Source organism: Equus caballus, chromosome 2, assembly GCF_041296265.1.
Source record: "Equus caballus isolate H_3958 breed thoroughbred chromosome 2, TB-T2T, whole genome shotgun sequence".
In the NCBI taxonomy this organism is placed as follows: domain Eukaryota; kingdom Metazoa; phylum Chordata; class Mammalia; order Perissodactyla; family Equidae; genus Equus; species Equus caballus.
Window position 1 is genome coordinate 53,789,860 of NC_091685.1, and position 18,134 is coordinate 53,807,993.

The window sequence follows — 18,134 nt, forward strand, 5'->3', positions numbered from 1 at the left end:
AGGAGGAAAGGAGTGTTTTTGATGATCTATTTTATTTTATTTCTTTCTCTTTTCTTGGAGGAAGATTGGCCCTGAGCTAACACCCGTGCCCATCTTCCTCCATTTCATCCGTGGCTCGCCTGCCACAGCATGGCCTGATAAGCAGTGTATAGGTCTGTGCCAGAATGGGAACCTACAAACCCCAGGCCGCCAAAGAGGAGCACACAAACTTAACCTCTACACCACTGGGCTGGCCCCATTTTTGGTGATTTCTAACGGGTAAAAACTAGGCAGGGAGATTAGGTAAGATGATATAGCAAAAATTCAGGCATTAAGAAATAAGGTTAGACTAGGCTGGCGATGGCGGCCATGGATTGGAAAGGAAGGAAGGATGGATGCAGCATCATAAGGGAAAAATTTGCTTCTTTCCCTTTGTCTTTTCAGCCATTTGGGCTTAACGGTGTTCAGTGCTCCTGATTTATTTCCCTTCCCATTTATATTTTCCTTCTTCCCTTGATAATCTACTTTTGCTTTCCCATTTTTCCCTCTCTTCTCTCCTTTGCTTGCGTTCTTATCACCTTCCCTGATAGGACGATGACTGAATCAGGCAGGTAGACATCAAATGGGAGATCTGAGTAGAAACTAACTATAAGATTTACTAATTAGAGTATGTTGCTGCTTAAAACATTTTTTTAACCTTTCATCTGCAGTTAAAAAGAAGAAAAGAAAGGTGAGGAGGCAAAAAAGGAGTAGAGAGGAAAAGGGAGAGACCCATTTATCCATTCATTCAAGAAGTGCTGTGTTTCCAGAGAAAGAGAGGGTGCCAAAGAGATAGAGAAACACCACACAATAATTTGTGTTATTGTAGTTGTATCATCTATTTCCCCTTCTAACTCAGTTGGGTAAAGTAGAGATGCCAGATGGGAGGCTAAAGACTAAGGTGACATGGGCAGTCTCCCTCCCTCCCTTATTGCCTGCCGCTTCTCATATCAAAAGATGGAGTCTACATCCCTCCCCCTAGGCCTCAGTGACTGGCTCAACCAATAGGATGCTGTGGAGGTGACTTTCTGGGACTTCTGAGGCTAGGCTGTAAGAAGCCTGGTCTTTTGGAATATTTCCTCTTGGGATGCTTTCTTTTGGAACCCAGCCACCACTCTGAGAGATGCCCAAGTCACATGAAGAGGCCACATGCAGGCCCTCCAGTTGGCAGCCCCGAATAAGATAACAGCCAGCATCCTCAGCAAACACAGAAATGAACCATCTTGACATCCAGCACAATAGAGGCAAAGAGGATTTCAGCCCAAGATGACATCTGACTGTACTTCCTAGGAAACCCCAAGCAAGAACTGCCCAGCGAATCCCAGCGAATCCACAGAACAATAAGAGACAAGAATAAGTTACTGTTTCAAGCTACTCCACTTTGTTGTGGTTTGTTATACAGCAATAGATAACTTTTTTCATCCTTACATGAGACACAAAGAATATCGAAAGTTTGAAGATTCATAATGCCACCCGGAATGCATGTATATTTTTTACGTATTTTTTTTCCTTTTAAAGGTCACTTTCTTATTCATTAGCCTTGAAATTGGAATTTGAATTGACCTTGATCAGAAATCCTAAGAAAAGCTTAAGCAAATAGTTTAAGCACTATCATATTTTGAGTACTAGCTCAGGATAAAGTGGTATTGATGTGACAAGAATAATGGATGTGTAATTAGAAGATGGAGTTTAAGTCCTAGTTCTGCCATTTATTACTGTGTGGCCTACAACAAGTTATTTAACATTTCTGCTTCCTAGTTTCCAATGCTATAATGTAATCGAAGGTATTTAGGGATGCATGACAAAACACAGACATTCAGTGAATTTCCATTTCTTTCCTTCCTATGAAAGTCCTGTACTCATAAGTGCAACCATATCAGAGCCTATCATACTGCTTCCTAAAACTAAATATTTTTATTATGTATCAAGTATTTCCCTTGATAACTATTTCATAAGCTTCCATAGTGTTGCCTTTACTAGTGTGATCTGCCTCACTTTTCCTGTGGGATAGTTTACTTAATAGATTTTGGGGACTCATTCTGTTGCTGGATTCTTACAAAGACTCTTTTGTGATAACCTTCTTTGGTTTTCAAGGACATGACCCTGTTTCTCGAGTGTGGTTCCCTACTGTAGCATAAATGTTAACAAGTTAAATGCATATCACATAAGAATTTTAATTGTTCATCATATGTTTATGTATTGAAATATAGAGTCGAATTGATATAATTGGTAACATTACCCATTTGCTTTGATTTGAGATGTCAAGTGATTGAAAAAATTTTTAATTCAGAATTGAATTACCTTGCTTATTTGAATTTATCATTTTTGCATAATTAGGATGAACTAATTTAATTTGCAGTTATCCTTAAATGACTTAACTGATGTCTGCTGAGGTTCTCAAGGCCCCAGGATTATGGAGTCATGCTGAACATCACTCTGTCTCTCACGGTTGGAAGTACAAGTGCACCTTGTGAAGCCTGGAGACAGAAGTTACGAGCTTGAATTTTTCTCCATTAATGTTTTTGTTCTGTTTTGTCCCCCTCACCTCACTCTAGGCTGCTTCATGTTTCCCAGAAGGACCACATATTGCATTTGGAGGTGGTCCTCCTTTTCCAACTTTGTTCTGATTTTATGTCATTTTTACTTGGTGTTGAGCTCACATCTCAGTTCTGCAAAGGAAAGCTGGTTATTTATCTGGTAACTTGTGGTTGGAATCCCCAAGACAGTGCTCTTCATAGAGACTGAGGATCCTTTAGCAAATATTGCTTTTTGATGATGCATTTTAATAAGCCTTTTAAAAATCTGGATACCAGACTACTGGCTAGGGTACCTGGAAGCAATAATTTTAAAATAGTGCTTTTCAAACTGCAGGTCCTGACCCACTAGTGGATTATGAAATAATTCTAGAGGGTGTGACAAGCACTTAAAAAACAATGAAACAAAATGGAATAGATAATATTAGAGTGTATTACACGTAAAAAGGTAAGAACAGTTTCATAAAATTTTTATATTCTTTTGGTGTGTGTGCGTATATACTGATTTACGATAAAAAATAATTTATAGATTTATTTTGTGAGTTGCCATCAAAAGAATTTGAAAGTCACTGCCATGGATTTAAAGTTATCTGAAACAGTTTTGTAATATAGCGTTTTGAAATGAAGCCCCAACAATATATATAACAAATAAAAGTGTAGATAGGTTTTAGTTGCAAATTTAAAAGGGACTGGCAAGTTACTTTTCCTGAGAAGTCTAGCCCTGGGATGACTGGGTATTTTCCAAAGGGCCAGGAACCAGTTATCCCAATAAATGGTAGGGGCCTAAATGCTCTCTCCCTGGGAGGCTCTGAGGTAACGTTCCTCATCTCACTTGTAATGCTGCTGTTGCCCTGCTGCAGTGGCTGTTGGAAATACTGCATCTTCCCTAACCAGATCAGAAGGACCCAGTTTTCCCAAAGTCTTGGTCTGCCAGAAAGATGGCATTGCACTTCTCCCCGATTTGTGGGACCTGCACCCAGCTTGGAGAGCTGGAAAACTCCAGCCCTTAACTCCCCTCTTTGCTAGGGAACCACGTTTTCCTTCCCACTGGGTCCTTGGAAGATGGGAAGCAGCAGTAAGGTTACTTGTGTTTTATCCACACCATGTGAATCTGTGTTTTTGTGTGAAGGCTGACTCATGTGGAGGAAAGTTCTCTGCCTAGAATTATAAAATTAATGCTAATCAGAGTAATGCAGCATCCCACTTTCGATCTGCTAATGAGCTTTGGGGAGAGATGGCACATCTTCCTGCAGCTGATGGATGCCCCTTTTAGAGGATCTACAACATCCTCCCCAGGTCTTCACTCAGCTGGGCTAACACACTTCAGAGCAAAAGAATCCTCAGGGCAGGATGGGACCCCTTGCTTTTCTGGTTCTTGTCCCGTGAATTTTCCAAACTTCTCCTCACTTTCCAGTCTACTCTCTCTGCGACTAAAATGGCTGCCTATTAAACTCATCAGTGGAATCTGCCATACTGTGTCACTTAAACTTTTTCCATCTGCTTATGGTTTTTACTTTTTTTTCATAGAAAGCCCTGACCTAAATCTCTACGCTTCTTTTATAATGCTTTCATTTTGACCTTACTACTGCTGAAAATCAACCAAACTCATTCATCACTGTCCCTCCCCCCAATCTCCATTAACATTATCCTGTTATCCAGGTTTTTAACATACACTCAAGAGATTGTCAACAAAAATGGACTAAACCTTTGCATGGAACTTCTCTACCTCTACATGGGACATTTTCAAGAATAGGAGCTTTCAGATGAATTAACAATGTAGATAAATTTGTTACCAACACTAGAATCTCATTCTAAAATATTTTCTACAGCTCAAAACATGGCATAAGGCAGATTCCTATTTAAGAGAAAGGGCCTTCTTTTAAGTTGTCTTGAAGATTCTGAGACTGTCCTTAAGAGCAGTGCTATGAGAGGATATGAGGCACAATCTCAGTCACCCCAAGAGTTAATTTAAATGGAGAAAGTGAGATGGTTTCCCAAAGCACTGGAATTGATTTTTCCCTGAGTCTCTCCATAGTTGTAGATTCTGATAATCACAGAAGAAAGAGAAGGAAGAAACTTGGTGTTCCTTCTAACTGCCTCATTTCACAAACCAAGAAATTGAGGATCAGAGACATGAGGTCATTAAAGTCATCCAGTTACTTAGTTGCTTATTTCGACTAGGGTGGTTTCAGAAAGGATGCAGAAAAGTACAAGTATTTGAGAGCTACTTAGGGACTGTATTAATCAACACTGTAATAATCAGCTCTGTGTCCTTGGGTGCTGCGACAGCTGGGGGTCCACTGCTGCAGCTGAGAAATAAAGTGTGAAGAACAAACAAAAACTGAGGGAGTCCATTGCCACTAGACCTGCCTTATAAGAAATGTCAAAAAGAGCTCTCCTGTCTGAAATGAAAAGGCAAAGGATACAAAGCTTTAAACAAGTTGATAAATAGATAAAATCAGAAAACTGCAACTCTGTATCAGAACATGTTAGTAAACAATTGTGATGCAAAGGTTAAAGGGAAAGAAAGCATTAAAAATAACATTAACCATTCCAATTTGGTAACAAATTCACAATAAAGAAAGAAATAATTTTGACAACAAAAATAGCAAGGGAAGAAGAAAAGGACAGAACTTGCCTAGTCAAATGAAGGAAAAATGCTATCAGCAGAAAAAGAACTATCTCATCTGTGAGACCTTTTATACAAACCTCATGGTAACCACAAAACAAAAATTAAGGCAGAGTCACGAAACATAAAAAAAGAGGAAACTGAAAAACACATCACCAAAAACCGTCAAGCTGAAATTGTAGTGAGAAACATAAGGAAAAAGAAACAAAGGAAATATAGAGCAACCATAAAACAAAAGATAAAATGGCAATAGTAAGTCCCTATATATCCATAATCATCCTAAATGTAAACGGATTGAATGCACCAATGAAAAGACAGAGAGGCTGGACAGGTTAAGAAAAAGACCCAAAACCAGCCAGACTTACAAAGAAAAAAAGGGAGAAAGCTCAAATAAACAAAATCAGAAATGAGCGAGGAGAAATAACAACAGACTCTGCAGAAATACAACAGATTATAAGAGAATACTACAAAAAACTATATGCCAACAGAATGGATAACCTAGAGGAAATGGATAAATTCTTGGACTCCTACAATCTCCCAAAGCTCACTCAAGAAGAGGCAGACAATTTGAACAGACCAATCACAAGGAAAGAGATTGAAACAGCAATCAAAAACATCCCAAAGAATAAAACCCCAGGACCAGATGGCTTTCCTGGGGAATTCTACCAAACTTTCAGAGAGGATTTAATACCTGTCCTTTTGAAGCTATTCCAAAAAATTAGGGAAGATGGAACACTTCCTAACACATTCTATGAGGCCAAAATCACGCTGATACCAAAACCTGACAAGGACACCACGAAAAAAGAGAACTACAGGCCAATATCACTGAGGAACATAGATGCAAAAATTCTAAACAAAATTTTGGCAACCAGCATTCAGCAATTCATCAAAAGAATCATACATCAGGATCAGGTGGGATTCATACCAGGGACACAGGGATGGTTCAACATCCACAAATCAAACAACGTGATATACCACATCAACAAACTGAGGAATAAAAACCACATGATCATCTCAATAGATGCAGAGAAGGCATTTGGCAAGATCCAACAGCCATTTATGATAAAAACTCTGAACAAAATGGGCATAGAAGGAAACTACCTCAACATAATAAAGGCCATATACGACAAACCCATAGCCAACATCATACTCAATGGGCAAAAACTGAACGCCATCTCCCTGAAAATAGGAACGAGACAAGGATGCCCTCTATCATCACTCTTATTCAACATAGTACTGGAGGTCCTGACCAGAGCAATCAGGCAAGAAAAAGGAATAAAAGGAATCCAAATAGGGAGGGAAGAAGTGAAACTCTCGCTGTTTGCAGACGACATGATCTTATATATAGCAAACCCCAAAGAATCCATTGGAAAAGTGTTAGAAGTAATCAACAACTACAGCAAAGTTGCAGGGTATAAAATCAATTTGCATAAATCAGTAGAATTTCTATACTCCAGTAATGAACCAACAGAAAAAGAACTCAAGAATACAATACCATTCACAATCGCAACAAAAAGAATAAAATACCTTGGGGTAAATTTAACTAAGGAAGTGAAGGACCTATATAATGAAAATTACAAGGCCTTTCTGAGAGAATTGGATGATGACAAAAGGAGATGGAAAGACATTCCATGTACATGGATTGGAAGAATAAACATAGTTAAAATGTCCATTCTACCTAAAGCAATCTACAGATTCAACGCCATCCCAATCAGAATCCCAATGACATTCTTTACAGAATTAAAACAAAGAGTCCTAAAATTCATAGGGGGCAACAAAAGACCCTGAATTGCTAAAGCAATCCTGAGAAAAAAGAACAAAACGGGAGGCATCACAATCCCTGACTTCAAAACATACATCAAAACAGCATGGTACTGGTACAAAAACAGGTGCACAGATCAATGGAACAGAATTGAAAGCCCAGAAATAAAGCCTCACATCTATGGACAGCTTATCTTTGACAAAGGAGCTGAGGACATACAATGGAGAAAAGAAAGTATTTTCAACAAATGGTGCTGGGAAAACTGGAAAGCCACATGTAAAAGAATGAAAACTGACCATTCTTTTTCACCATTCACCAAAATAAACTCAAAATGGATTAAAGACCTAAAGGTGAGACCTGAAACCATAAGGCTTCTGGAAGAAAACGTAGGCAGTACAGTCTTTGACATCAGTATTAAAAGGACAGTTTCGGACACCATGCCTTCTCAAAGAAGGGAAACAATAGAAAGCATAAACAAATGGGACTTCATCAGATTAAAGAGCTTCTTCAAGGCAAATGAAAACAGGATTGAAACAAAAAAACAACCCACGAACTGGGAAAAAATATCTGCAAGTCATATATCTGACAAAGGCTTAATATCCTTAATATATAAAGAACTCTCGCAACTCAACCACAAAACATCAAACAACCCAATCAAAAAATGGGCTGGAGACATGAACAGACATTTCTCCAAAGAAGATATACTGATGGCCAATAGGCACATGAAAAGATGCTCATCATCGCTGATCATCAGGGAAATGCAAATCAAAACTACACTAACATATCACCTTACACCCGTTAGAACGACAAAAATATCTAAAACTGATAGTAACAAATGTTGGAGAGGCTGTGGAGAAAAAGGAACCCTCATACACTGCTGGTGAGAATGCAAACTGGTGCAGCCACTATGGAAAACAGTATGGAGATTCCTCAAAAAACTAAAACAAGAACTACCATACGATCCAGCCATCCCACTACTGGGTATTTATCCAAAGAGCCTGAAGTCAGCAATCCCAAAAGTCCTGTGCACCCCAATGTTTATTGCAGCACTGTTTGCAATAGTCAAGACGTGGAAGCAACCTAAGTGCCCATCAACAGACGAATGGATAAAGAAGATGTGGTACATATTTACAATGGAATACTACTCAGCTGCAAAACAGAACAAAATCATTCCATTTGCAATAACATGGATGGACCTTGAGAGAATTATGTTAAGTGAAATAAGCCAGCGAGAGAAAGATAATCTGTGTATGACTCCACTCATATGAGGAATTTAAAACTATGGACCAAGAACAGTTTAGTGGATACCAGGGGAAAGGTGGGGTGGGGTGTGGGCACAAAGGGTGAAGTGGTGCACCTACAACATGACTGACAAACATTAATGTACAACTGAAATTTCACCAGATTGTAACCAATCAATAACTCAATAAAAAAAAAGGGGGGAAGGCCCCTTAAAAAAATAAAATAAAAAATAAAGATGAAGACAAACACAAAAAAACCCCCAAAAAAAACAAGAAAAGAAAAAGACCCAAAAATGTGCTGCCTCCAGGAGACCCATCTCAGCTCTAAAGAAAAACATAGGCTCAGAGTGAAGGGGTGGAAGATGATACTCCAACCAAACGACAACCAAAAGAAAGTGAATGTAGCCATAATTCTATCAGACAAAATAGACTTCAAGCCAAAAAAGACAAGAGACAGAGATGGGCATTATATAATGATAAAGGGGATGATCCATCAAGAAGACATAACATTTATTAATATATATGCACCTAACGTAGAAGCACCAAAGTCTATAAAACAACTATTAACAGATCTAAAGGGAGAAACTGACAGCAACACCATAAGAGTAGGGAACTTTAATACCCCACTTACATCAATGGATAGGTCTTCTAGAGAGAAAAATCAACAGAGAAACGTTGACCTTAAGTGAAACACTAGACCAGATGAATTGAATAGATACATATATAATATTCAATCCAAAAGCAGCAGGATATACATTTTCTCTCAAGTACACATGAAACATTCTCAAAGATACACTGTTTGTTGGGAAACAAAACAACTCCCAATAAACTTAAGGAGACTGAAAAGATATCAAGCATCTTTTCCAACCACAATGGTATGAAACTAGAAATCAACCACAAGGAGAAAGCTGGAAAAGTCACAAATATGTGGAGCCTAAACAACGTGCTATTCATTAACTATTGGAACAACAACAAAATTAAAGGAGAAATGGAAAAATATCTGGAGACAAATGAAAAGGAAAATACAGTGTACCAAAATCTATTGGATATAGCAAAAGCAGTACTAAGAGGGAAGTTCCTAGCAACACAGGCCTACCTTGAGAAACAGGAAAAATCTCAAATAAACAATCTAACAATACATCCAAAAGAATCAGAAAAGAAGAAAAATGAAGTGCCCAAAGTCAGGAGAACAAAGGAACTACTAGAAATCAGAGCTGAAATAAATGACATGGAGAGTAAAAAGAAAATAGAAAAGATCAGCGAAACTAAGAGCTAGTTCTTTGAAAATATAAACAAAATTGACAAACCTTTAGGTAGAATAAGACAAAAAGAGAGAAGCCTCAAATAAATAAAATCAGAAAGAGAAGAAATCACAAACAATATAACAGAAATACACAGGATTACAACAGTATTCTTTATCAATGTTATAAACTACATTAACAAAATGAAGAATAAAAATCACATGATCATCTCAACAGATGCAGAGAAAGCATTTGACAAGATTCACCACATATTTATGATAATAACGCTCAATAAAATAATTATAGAAGGAAAGTACCTCAACATAATAAAGGCCATATATGACAAACCAACAGCTAACATTATACTCAATGGTGTAAACTGATAGCTATCCCTCTAAGAGCAGGAACAAGACAAGGATGCCCACGCTCACCCTTCTTAGTCCTAGCCAGAGCAATCAAGTAAGAAATATAAATAAAACATATTCAAACTGGAAAGGAAGAAGTAAAACTCACTACTTGTGGATGATGAGATTTTACATATAGAAAACGCTAAAGAAGCCATCAAAAAACTAAAAACAAACTAGCAGAAATAAAAAATCAAGAATATAATCCTATTTACAATCACAACAAAAAGAATTAAGTGCGTAGGAATAAATTTAACCAATGAGGTGAAAGACCTATACACTGAAGACTATAAGACATTGTTGAAAGAAATTATAGAAGACATAAAGAAATAGAAGGATATTCTGTGCTCATGGATTAGAAGAATTAGCATAGTGAAAAAGTCCATATTACCTAAAGCCATCTACAGATTCAATGCAATCCCTATCAAAACCCCAATGACATTTTTCACAGAAATAGAAAGAATTCTAAAATTTATTGGAAAAAACAAAAGTCCCCAAAGAGCCACAGCACTGCAGAGAAAAAAGAGCAAAGCTGGAGGCATCACATTCCCTAATTTCAAAGTATACTACAAAGCTGTATTAATCAAAACAGCACGGTACTGGCAGAAAAGCAGACACAGATCAATGGAACAGAATTGATAGCCAAGAAATAAACCCATACATTTAGGAACAGCCAATTTTCAACAAAGGAGCTAAGAACATACAATGGAGAAGGGAAAGTCTCTTCAATAAACACTTTTGGGAAAACAGACAGCCGCACACAAAAGAATGAAAGTAGACCATTATCTTACACCATGCACAAAAATTAACTCAAAATGGATTAAAGACTTGAATGTAAGACCTGAAACCATAAAACTCCAAAGAAGAAAACGTAGGCAGTAAGCTCTTTGCTATCATTCTTAGCAGTATCTTTTTGAATATGTCTCCTCAGGAAAGGGAAACAAAAGAAAAAATAAGCTAATGGGACTACATCAAACTAAAAAGCGTCTGTATGGCAAAGGAAACACCAATAAAATGAAAAGACAACCTAGCAATTGGAAGAAGATATCTGCAAATCATTTATCCAATAAGCGGTTGCTATCCAAAATATATGAAGAACTAAACAACAAAAGAACAAACTTAGTCAAGAAATGGGCAGAGGATTTCAACAGACATTTTCCCAAAGATATACAGATGGCCAACAGGCACATGAAAAGATGTTCAACATCACTAATCATTAGAGAAATACAAATCAAAACCACAATGAGATATCACCTCATGCCCATCAGAATGGTTATTATTAAAAAAACAAGAAATAAGAAGTGTTGGAGAGGGGCCAGTGCCATGGCCGAGTGGTTAAGTTTGTGTGCGCTACTTCAGCAGCCCAGGGTTTTGCCGGTTTGGATCCTGGGCCTGGACACGGCACCACTCATCAAGCCATGCTGAGGTGGCATCCCACACAGCACAGACAGAAGGATATACAACTAGAATATACAACTATGTACTGGGAGGGTTTTGGGAGAACAAGAAGGAAAAAAAGATAGACAACAGATGTTAGCTCAGGTGCCAATCTTTACAAAGAAAACAGAAGTGTTGGAGAGGATGTGGAGAAAAGGGAGCCCTCATACACTGCTGGTGGGAATGTAAATTGGTGCAGCCACTGTGGAAAACAGTATAGAGATTCCTCAAAAACTTAAAAATAGAATGACCAGGCATGACATCAGCATCACGGCGGAGTGAGCTCTTCCCTTAGACTCTCCTCCCTAAGAAACAATGAAAAGGACATTCATAAACCAACACAGGACAGGCACACAACACAAAAGACATCTGAGAGACCCATGCAGCCATATGTCTGAAGGTGGAGGTGCTGGACCCCCCAGGAGGAAGAAGGAGGAAGTAAGGGGATCTCCTCTCCCGCCCCAGCAATGACCTAGGGCACAGGACCATGCACAGCTCTGAGAAAAGACGGGCCTGGGGGGAGACTCTGTGGGAATGCCTTCGCTCTCCAAGTTCCCTCACATCCCATAGGAAAGCTCCACAGAGGAGGCTAAGCTATTGTGGGGTTGTCTTCATGAAGCCAGCATTCCAGGAGGACAGACAGCGAGGGCAAAGTGAGAACACTCACGGGATGGCACATGCAAAAGAAGTGCCCCCCCCCGCTGGGCTCACAAGCTCAGCCAGTCAGCCAGAGCAAGGGACCCCGTCTAGAGTGCCTGTGCATACATTAGCAAAGCAGCAGCTACAAGCAGGCAATCGCAGATGGGTCCTCTCAGCATAGATTCCAAAGGACAAGCACAGACACCAGGGATCACAGCAGGCTCAGAATACACAGCTCCTGAACCTCCTCCAGTGGTGGCAGGTGGAATCTGAAACCAGATACTATCTATGTGAAGGCACAAACCAACCCCATCAAATAGTATGAAGAAATATATTAATAGTCCAGACCAGAAGGAAAATGAAAAGCACCTAGAAATCAATCCTGAAGGCACACAAATTTACAATGTAAACGACAGAGAATTCAAAATAGCTAACATTAAAAAACTCAACGAGTTACAAGAAAATTCAGATAGTTCAATTAAATCAGGAATAAAATTAATAAACAGAGGGAATACTTCACAAAAGAGATTGACCCTATAAAGAGAAACCAATCAGAAATATTGGAGATGAAAAACACAATGAGATAAAGAAAAATCTGGATACCCTGAATTACAGAGCTGACATTATGGAAGACGGAATTAGCAATCTGGAGGACCGAAATATAGAAAGGCTTCAGATGGAGGAGGAGAGAGAATTAAGACTAAAAAGAAACGAAGAAATTCTCTGAGAAATATCTGATTCAATTAGGAAATGCAACATAAAAACTATGGGTATTATAGAGGGAGAAGGGAGGGAGAAAGGAACAGAAAGTCTGTTCAAACCTGGGAAAGGAGCTGGAATTACAAGTAAAAGACGCTAACAGAACTTCTGATTACATCAATGTAAAAAGACCTACTCCAAGGCATAGAGTAGTAAAACTGGCAAAAGTCAGTGACAAAGAAGAAATATTTTTAAAGGCAGCAAGGCAGAAGAAAATAACTTACAAAGACCATATCAAACTTTCAGGAGATTTCTCAGCAGAATCTTTACAGGATATGAGAAGGTAGAATGAGATATTCAAAATTCTGAAAGACAAAAACCTTCAGCCAAGAATACTCTATCCAGGGAAAAATATCCTACAGATATGGTGGAGAAATAAAAACTTTCCCACATAAACAAAAGCTGAGGTAGTTCATCGCCACAAGACACCCCAAACAGGAAATGCTCAAGAAGACCTTCATACCTGAAAAAGAACAAAAAGAGTTCACAAAGCCTTGAGCAAGGAGATAAATAGGCAGCCAAAGTCAGAAAATTGCAGCTCTCTACCAGAACAGGTTAGCAAAAACTTAATTATGACATTAAAGATAAAGGGAAGGAAAACATCAAAAATAACTATAATCTTGTGATTTTAACCACAAAATCACAACACAAAACAGAATATGTTATGACCAACAAATCAGAGGAAGAGGAAAGGGATGGAACTGGCTTAGACCAAGGAAATAAGAGGCTATCAGAAAATGGTATATCTCATCTACGAGATTTTTTATACAAACCTGATGGTAACCACTAAACAAATAATCAGAACAGAGACACAAATGATACAAAAAAAAGAAAACTGAGGGGCTGTCCCAGTGCCATAATGGTTAAGTTCGCATGCTCTGCTTCAGCCACCCAGGGTTTGCAGCTTCAGGTCCCAGGCACAGACCTATGCATCTCTCATCAAGCCCTGCTGTGCTGGCATCCCACATACAAAAAACAGAGGAAGATTGCCACAGATGTTAGCTCAGCAACAATCTTCCTCAAGCTAAAAGAGAGCAAGATTGCTTACAGATGTTAGCTCAGGGCCAGTCTTCCTCACACACAAAAAAGAGAAAACTGAGAAAACCATCATAGTGAACTACCAAACTGAACTGGCAGTCCAAAATACACAAGATGAGAAACAAGGAAAATACAGAACTGGAAAACAAGTGATAAAATGGCAGCATTAAGCCCTTATATAAAAATAATCACTCTAAATGTAAATGGATTGAATTCTCCAATCAAAAGACAGAGTGGTGGGATGGATTGAAAAACAAGACTCATCAATATGCTGCCTCCAGGAAACACTCTTAGCTCTAAAGACAAACACAGGCTCAGAGTGAAGGGACAGAAGATGATACTCTAAGCTAATGGCAAACAAAAGAAAGCAGTTATTGCAATACTTATATCAGACACAGCAGACCTCAAGATAAAAAAGGCAATGAGAGACAAAGAGGGGCAGTATATAATGATAAAAGGGACACTCCAACAAGAAGACATAACACTTATAAATATACGTGTACCCAACAAAGGAGTACCAAAATACATAAAGCAACTATTAACAGACCTAAAAAGAGATATTAACAACAACATAATAATAGTAGGGGGCCCCAACACTCTACTTACATCGATGGATAGATCATCCAGACAGAAAGTTAACAAGGAAATAGTGGAATTAAACGAAAAACTAGACGAGATGGACTTAATAGATATATATATGGAACATTCTATCCAAAAATAGCAGAATACACATTCTTCTCAAGTGCACATGGAGCATTCAAAGGACAGACCATATGTTTTGAAACAAGACAGGCCTCAATAAATTTAAGAAGATTGAAATCACATCAAGCATCTTTTCTGACCAAAATGCTATGAGACTAGAAATCAGCTACAGGAAAAAAGCTGGGAAAGTGACAAATATGTGGAAACTATACAACATGCTACTGAACAACCAATGGATCACTGAAGAAATTAAAAGAGAAATCAAAAAATATCTGGAGACAAATGAAAATGAAAATACACCACACCAACTCATATGGGATGTAGAAAAAGTGGTCCTATGAGGGAAATTCATAGCAATACAGGCCCAGCTTAAAAAACAAGAAAGATCTCACATAAGCAATCTTAAAATACAGTTAGAAAATGAAGAACCAACAAAGCCCAAAGTCAGCCGAAGGAGGGAAATAATAAAAATCAGAGCAGAAATAAATTAAATTGAAACCAAAAAAGAAAAAAGAATAGTAGAAAAGATCAGTGAAACAAAGAACTGGTTCTTTGAGAACATATGCAAAATTGACAAACCCTTAGCCCGACTCTCTAAGAAAAAAAGAGAGAAGGCTCAAATAAATAAAATTAGAAATGAAAGAGAAGAAATTACAACACATACCACAGAAATATAAAGGATTATAAGAGAATACAATGAAAAACTATATAGCAACAAACTGGACAATCTAGAAGAAACAGATAAATTCTAAGACTCATACAACTTCCCAAAACTGAATCAAGAAGAAACAGAGAATCTGAATAGCCCAATCACAAGTAAAGAGATTGAAACAGGTAGCTTAGTGGGAAACTACTTACCCTGACAAAGTTACCCACTCAAAGCTAACAGCCAACATCACAATTAATAGTAAAACATGGTATATTTTTCCTCAAGACTGACTTGATTTCTACTATTTCTACTTCTCCTTTTCCTTTAATGCATGGATCCTGCTAAACCTTATAAATCCACTACAATATAAAATGGGGAATGAATAAAGAGCTCACCTGAGGGATGTTCACTCTCTGTGGCTCCTGGGCGAGTACAGAGGACTGTGGTTCAGCTGAGGGGACAGAAAGAAGACAGGGGTCCTGAGATTTAGCTGTCTTACAGCTCTTAGATTCACCTCCTCAAATCTCAGCACCCCAGTTGGGGATCATCCTCCCCATAGGCACAGGGCCCTCTGGGCCTTGAAAAGGCACAAGAAGGATCATGGACAGGCAGCAACACCTGTCTTTGTGTGATTCTGAAATGACCATGGAGCTGAAATCTGCAGTTTTTTACTGAGTGAACATAAACTTTACTCGATTGATTTAACAATAACGCATGCGTCCTTCTGAATAACAGAAAGAAATAAAAGCAACCGATTAGTTGAATTAAAGTACGCCAAACGACAAGACACTATTCCTTCATTAAAGTTAACTTAGCAGAAAAATACTCAGTATGCATCATTTATCTATTTTTCTCAGTAATATTATTTAACCCCTGGTATACACAATCCACGGAAAGCCTAGTAAAAGAGATGGGAGGATTTAAGGCAGGAATTTTTAATTGTTCATTTCAGCTGGGAAGTATTTCTCAAAAGGCCCTTTTGATAGATGCTTTTGGTAACTTACCTGTGAGAGAGTGAACTGTCACAAACTGTGTTTCCCTGGACAAGTCACTGAAATTTTCAGGCCCAATGTCTTTAAATCTTTCAAAAGAGTTAGAAGTAGGTGACCTCGGAAAACTCTTCACAGATCATCGTTCTTGGATCCTGTGACATCAGGATAACGTCACTAATGTCACATGTGGTGGTGGACATGTGTGACAGCAGCGCATCTGTAAATAGCGGGGGCCATTTAAGGGGACTGGAGACAGAACTTCCTCCCTCTGCCTGGTTGTCCCTTACCCCCAGACCTTGCCCTCACGGCTCTCCAACAAAGCAGCCTTTCCTGAGCAGCCTGCCCGTGGGCCACCCCAGCTCACCTGTACTTCCCAGGGACGGCCCAAATGCCCCACTGTCACACAGTGTGGTGGCTCCTGAAGGTGGCATCATCATCAAGTCTGGTTCATTCTGGGCAGGAGGATCAAGACCTGCTTCTGATCTTGCAAATCTAGCATCTGCTCCTTTCTGGGCTCTTGTCTCTGCTCTGAAGCTCTGGAGAGAGGTCTAAGGTCAGAGGGGCGCTCTTTCCAGGTAAGACTCCCTCACAGAGGCCCCCTGCTTCCTGCCTCACAAGGGCTGGTTTGTTTCAAGGCAACTGGGACATGGATCTGAGAAATAAATTCACTTTAGGGGCAAAAAGCCTGACTCTTGGAATTCATTATAACGTTAGACTTCAAGGACAGAAAGCCTGACAATGCAGAGGGGGCCAGGCACCTCTGTCTGACCCAAGGGACCTGAAGAGACACTAGAGATCCCAGGATACATGTGACATACGGTGGGATTCCATCCACATCCTTTCCTTTACATCCCTGGGGACACAGGGACAGGCCATGTTCCTAAATGCGGTGAAGGCTGTAATGCCAGTCTTGGGCAGGTGTGACAATCAGACAAAGCCTGAGACTGAAGCGAAGCACACCTGCCCTCGAATCCAAATTCCCTGGCTGGGAGCTCCTCACTCGAGCACATCGGGCCACCGACCCGAGCCTCGGTTTCTGGTGAAGTGGTTGTCAGGGTACATTAAACTATCCAGTAAAAAAACAAAGCATCCTCTAACTATAACAGCAGTTGTCAATTACTTAAGGCTTCCTACCTGGCACTTGTCTAAAATAGTGATCTATGTTTCCAAACGCCGCCGTGAAACAATCATTATTAATATTTATAGATGAGAACCCTGACTCTCGCCCAGGTTCCTTCTGTCGCCCCTGCTTACAGGTGACAGAGCTGGCACTGACCGGGCCTGTAGTGCTCCAGAGCTCGGGCTCCACCGCAGACCAACGGTCACCGTCCGCCTGATAAACGCACTCCTCCCTCCCGCACCCACCGCCGCCAACACGGGCTTCTCTCCGGTCGGGCTGCAGGCGGGCTGGTCACACGATCCTCGGGCACCCCGGACCGCCCCGAACACCTGCGCCCCGGGAGCCCGAGGGCCGGGGTCTCCCCCATCGGCCTTACCCGCTCTGACGGCCCGCCCGGGTTTATACACCGCCGCGGGGGGCGACGAGGTCTCAGACACTTTCTGCTCCCATCCCCAAGCACAGGCACACCCTTCCCAGCTAGTCCCTCGCCCTAGGTGCGCACCCTGCATTTTCCGAGCACACGCCAAAGTTCCCCAACGGTTCTCTGGAGTCCTGAGAAGACGAACGAGGAGGCTACGGCTGCACATGCGCAGAAGGAGCGTGGCGTCCCCTTCCCAGAGTCCAGGCGGTGAACCTCACCTATTTAAAACTACATTTCCCATAGGCCTCCGCGTCTACATTTCAAGTCACTCTTGGCCTTTCTGCGAAAGCGGGAGGACGGTGTCCTTAAATCTCTCCTGCCCAGGGTCCTCCGAGCCTGAAGAGGTTAAGGGTTAAGCCTGAACTCTGCTGTCAAATGCAGAGGGTAATCCGCTATTGGCTCCCGATTAAAATAGCATTTTTTTTCATAAGTCATTTGGAGGTAATTGGGGAAATTTGAATACGGATTGGATATGGAAAATATTAAAATATTACTTAGATGGTGTGAAAAAAATTTGGAGTTATGTAGGAAAATTGACTTTGTAAAAA

General features: G+C 39.9%; 1 long non-coding RNA gene across 17 annotated transcripts in view; it reads right to left on the reverse strand.

Moving 5' to 3' along the window:
- LOC138923253 (uncharacterized) overlaps positions 1-17,816 on the reverse strand; it is an 80,198-nt gene extending 62,382 nt beyond the window's left edge. For 7 of the 17 annotated variants that reach the window (XR_011436607.1, XR_011436618.1, XR_011436611.1 and 4 more), the window contains exons 1-4: positions 17,668-17,816; positions 16,410-16,581; positions 16,058-16,262; positions 15,449-15,504 (exon numbers count right to left, since the gene is read on the reverse strand). This is a non-coding gene — a long non-coding RNA (uncharacterized lncRNA). Of the gene's footprint in view, positions 1-2,397; positions 2,496-15,448; positions 15,505-16,057; positions 16,263-16,409; positions 16,582-17,541 lie in introns of all 17 variants that reach the window. The other 10 variants (XR_011436613.1, XR_011436612.1, XR_011436617.1 and 7 more) reach the window with 7 other exon arrangements.
- Positions 17,817-18,134: the final 318 nt, after the last annotated feature.